Source organism: Berghia stephanieae, chromosome 10 (genome assembly GCF_034508935.2).
Source record: "Berghia stephanieae isolate SIO BIC M18660-M18661 chromosome 10, UCSD_Bste_1.3, whole genome shotgun sequence".
NCBI lineage: Eukaryota > Metazoa > Mollusca > Gastropoda > Nudibranchia > Aeolidiidae > Berghia > Berghia stephanieae.
In genome coordinates this window covers 39,745,328-39,750,327 of record NC_088369.1, presented here as the reverse complement: position 1 = coordinate 39,750,327, position 5,000 = coordinate 39,745,328, and the positions used below count along the sequence as shown (strand labels likewise).

The 5,000-nt window shown below is 33.0% G+C and overlaps 1 protein-coding gene across 1 annotated transcript in view; it reads left to right on the top strand.

Moving 5' to 3' along the window:
- Positions 1 to 507: 507 nt before the first annotated feature.
- LOC144981112 (malignant fibrous histiocytoma-amplified sequence 1 homolog) overlaps positions 508 to 5,000 on the top strand; it is a gene marked incomplete in the record, with an annotated part of 63,638 nt that continues 59,145 nt past the window's right edge. Inside the window, 1 exon segment of the mRNA XM_078929253.1 lies at positions 508 to 645.

Genomic DNA, 5,000 nt, shown 5'->3' with positions numbered 1-5,000 from the left:
AGAGAGAGAGAGAGAGAGAGAGAAGCAGACAGACAGACAGACAGGGGTAAATTCAAATTAATGATAAATTAATAATACCAGACGCATAATTTATTTGGCAGCGAGAAATACATAGGAGTTCCGCTAGGAGAGTTGTTGATTATGTGTGTGTGTGTGTGTGTGTGTGTGTGTGTGTAATGTACGTCTACGTGTGTATTATCTACATATGAGTGTGTGTGTGTATTTGTGTGTGTGTGTGTGTGTGTGTGTGTGTGTGTGGTTCCTACGACAAGCCGCGGCGACTTGAAATCGCAACGCAAGACGTTTTTATCACAAACCGTTACTGGTAATCGTATTGAACACTTTGGTGATCGATTCTGATCGGCAAGTGCTCTCTCTCCCCTCCCCCCCCCCCCCACTCTCTCTCTCTCTCTCTCTCTCTCTCTCTCTCTCTCTCTCTCTCTCTCTCTCTGTGTCTCCCTGTGTGTGTCTCCCTAGTCGCCCAGTGCGTCGGCGTTATCGGTTCATGTTAACAGTTATAGCGGAATGTCCTAAGGTGGATTTCACATTTATGGACGTGTGAATTTGTGAATTGTTCAATGAAGTGATATAATATATAGCGTTATTCACGCTGGTGCAACTGGATAAATTAACTTCTGTATAATGGTGAATATATGGAATTTATAGTTTCGAAGTAAATCTATCTATCTATCTATCTATCTATCTATCTATCTATCTATCTATCTATCTATCTATCTATCTATCTACCTATCTATCTATCTATCTATCTATCTATCTATCTATCTATCTATCTATCATCCATCTATCTATCTATCTATCTATCTATCTATCTATCTATCTATCTATCAGTCCATCGATCTATCTATCTATCTATCTATCTATCTATCTATCTATCTATCTATCTATCTATCTATCTATTTATATTTATTTATCTGTCACATATATATAATTATATATATATATATTTGATTGATGTTTTGTAGCTAATAAGAAAAACGTAATATTCCCACTTAAAACATTTATTCACGAGTCCTACAATGTGTACAAATATAACGAAGGTCAATATTTTATGATCACTTAATATGATTAATCAACGTCAGAGTTTAAACGTGTCAAAACGAATACTTTTTCAAACTTTGAAAAACTTTTTCGTGCTCCTGAAGAATGCAAACCATCCGTAATTCTTAACTCTTTGGTCTTTAACCCTCTCCGTACCAACTCCGAGTAGATAGGAAAATCGTCAAATTCGTTACAATACAACCAACATTTCTCTTATTCAAATTTCTTTGTACATCATAAAATTTAAAGAAAATAAACAGTGTGTTGTATATAGGATAGAGAATGTTTTGGTAAAGAAATTATTATTCGCAAGAACTTAGATACTGCGATTGTGTTTGAGTGATAAAAAAATCTATTTTTGTGTTAGTCGGGTGTGAAGTTTTGGGGAAAATCCTTAAAATGGCTCGGAAGGAGAGAGTTACTATCTATTTTTAAAAATTTTTTGGCAATCAGATGAAGTAATATGTGACCCAACGTCTCAAAACGGTATTATGTCGAAACGAGCCAGATGCTTAAAATCTGAATTAATTGTTAAACTGGTCAAAAATTTAAATTGTTGGCATTAGCACCCTAAAACATGGTATCCATTCTCCTCAATAAAACATACAAACTCAACACAAGTCTGATATTTCTGGCTATAAATTCAATTTTCAACATCTTAACCTACCCGACTTAATACCGTTTTGAGACGTTGGGTCACATATGGCATGGCATCAAACTATGTAATAGTACAAAAGGGAACAAAGGCGTGACGTCAAAAAAACTGGTTCCAATCTCATCGGAAGTGTAAACTCACTCTTCTTGTGTAATTGATTGATTGTCTTCTGTTTTCTTCAGAGTGATAGTATCTTGTTTTCTTGTCTAAATATAATATATATGCCGGTCGTCAATAAAGATCACCCACCCATCCTTGCTCTTTTATGTCCCGTGATCCTAATAATCTACTACTAAAATGGTTAACTCTCTCATTACCAGCTATTTTTAGAATTTCCCTCGAAAATTCACACCCACCCGGCACAAAAATAGCCTTTTCTTACTCAAACTAAAAAGTAGCAAGTGAGCTCTACAACACAGTGTTTAGTATTTATAGATAGTTCGAAGATGACGTCACTCAGGTCTTTGTTATTGTATTTTGCCATCCGCGTTTATGAGTAATGCTCACTGAACTGTATTAACCTGACTATAAACGTTCATGGATACACACAGTTTTGTGTGTTGGTCCGTTATACTCCCGGATGGCAATATGTTATGAGCTTCTTAGCCAAGCGCATACTATCTATAGCTGTCATCAAAGCAATTCTTTACATTGTGTGATGTACACGAGAAATTAGAGTGAGGAAATTGTCGGTTAGATCGTAACAAATGTGACGATTTTCCTATGGTTGGTAAGGAGAGGGTTAAACCACCTTACTGATTCAGTATGTAGTAATCTATTCATTTTTAGTCCCCCGAAGGGGTGGTTAGAATTACACTTCCAAGGATTTTGGAACCGGAAAAGTGCGTCTATGTGGTCTTGTGGTGTATGACACTCGCTTTCGGATCGAAAGGTCCTGGGTTCGAGCCTCGCTCGGCACATAGTTGAGTCCTTGGAAACGGCTCTTTAATCATATTATATCACCGTACTCAGGTGTAAAATGAGTACCTAGCTGGTCGTTAACAGCGTTGTCTATATCGGAAAAAAAAAGACGGCCTAAGGCATGTTTCTTCACCATGATCAAATTGCAGTTGCCAAGGGAATTTAAATAGCACGTTTTGGGGTATCCAAAATGCAATTAAAAAAATATTTAGTCCCCAAAGGGCTGGGTTAGAATTCCCCTATGATTTGGAACCCGGCAAAGTAAGCATATGACCAATAGAATAATTTAATAATAATAGTCAGGAAAAAATAATATTTACATTATTAATTCATATTTTAACCAGATAATTGTAATAATGCTAATAATAATAAAAAAATATACTTTATCTTCATCAATAAAAAAGAAAAAAATGGAAAATCATTTTACAGATAGTGCATTATTGAAAATATATAACACAAATATTTAGGAATTTTAGGGTCGAGAAATGCATCATTTTTAAAAAAAATGCAAATGCCACACATGTAAAAACTATTTCAACCAAGAACTAATAGTGACACTTTATATATTAATTTGATAAATTGAGATAGGCCATACCCCTGGGCTTGAGTCCGAACGACTTGTGTGTGTATATTTAAAAGATAGTATTTAATTTAAATCACAGTTGTGCATTAAACATTCGAACACCATGTGTGACGTCACGTCTTTTCTGACCTGTTAGTTAGGATTGTTTCATTGAATTAAAGCATTGTGGCGAAGCTGATGATAGAATGCGGTTAATTCTCTCCCTACCGATCATTTTCAGTATTTCCCCAAAATGGCAGGCTTACCCAGCAGAAAAAAATGTTTTTTTTTTCAACTCAAACAAGCTCTCTACAAAACAAATTTATGTTCTTATTAATTAAACAAAGATCATTCTTTCTTCAAAGTTTGTGATGTACAAAATAAATCTGAATAAGAATTAAATGTATTTTGTGTCGTAACAAACGTGGCGATTTTGGTGCAGGTGGTAGGTAAGACTTGAGTATGTATTTGAGCGTGTGTGTGTGTATGTGTGTGTGTGTGTGTGTGTGTGTGTAGTTTTGCACTTTTTGTTTCATATGTCTATATGTCTGTTTGCGTATGTTATGCATATAACCAAACGAAAAATTGCCTTCATGGACAATAAACATATTATTATATTATTATTATTATTATTATTATATTATTATTATTATTATTATTATTATTATTATTATTATTATTATTTTTATATTATTATTATTATTATTATTATTATTATTATTATTATCATTATTATTATTATTATTATTTTTTTATTATTATTATTATTATATTATTATTATTATTATTATTATTATTTTTATTATTATTATTATTACTATAATTATTATTATTATTATTATTATTATTATTATTATTATTATTATTATTATTATATTATTATTATTATTATTATTATTATTATTAAGTAGTTAAGATCATCAGTTCTTCCGGAACGATCAATCGGATCAACACAACACACCCAACTACACACACGTGTAACCCGAGACTGAGATACATAGACTGGGTACTTATCGCCCATGAAGGCAATTTTTCATTTTGTTACAATATATGCATAACATACGCAAACAGACATAATATATGAAACAAAAAGTGCAAAACCACATAAACACAAACACGTGCACACACACGCACAAACACACACTCAAGTCGGTAAACTTGCTCTCGCTCATATTATATATTTGAGATACTAGTGGAATCCCGCAATATATACGGGGAAATATAGGCACTTATCTATTTTGTTTATTATACAACTGTATTTTGTAAATAAATATAGACCGAGACGAATCTTTTGAGCCATAGACGATCAAAATAAAGTCTGTAGTTGCGCGCAAATGAATCTGTCAACAGGGCGGCCAGATGGCGATTCACAACATAAAATGACCGATCATTGTACCCCAGCAGATTTTCTAAATAATTATTTGAGTCAACGAGTGATAACATTTCCTTTAATTTAGAAAAGGTTTTGCAATTTACTCGTATATTAACTCTCCTCTTAGCACCTGCATCAAAATCGTCACATTTGTTACGACAAAATATACATTTTTCTTGTTCAGATTTATTTTGTAGATCACAAACTTTGTAGACTGATCTTAGTTTAATTAATAAAAACATAAAGTTGTTTTGTGGAGAGCTTGTTTGAGTTTAAAAAATCAATATTTCTGCTGGGTAAGCCTGCCATTTTGGGAAAATACTCAAAATCATCGGTAAGGAAAGAGTTAATTTGTGAAAAATAGTTTTATAATATTTAGCTTTGCCAGTAATACTCTTCAACAGTCGTAACGTCACTTCCTTCCTAATGAC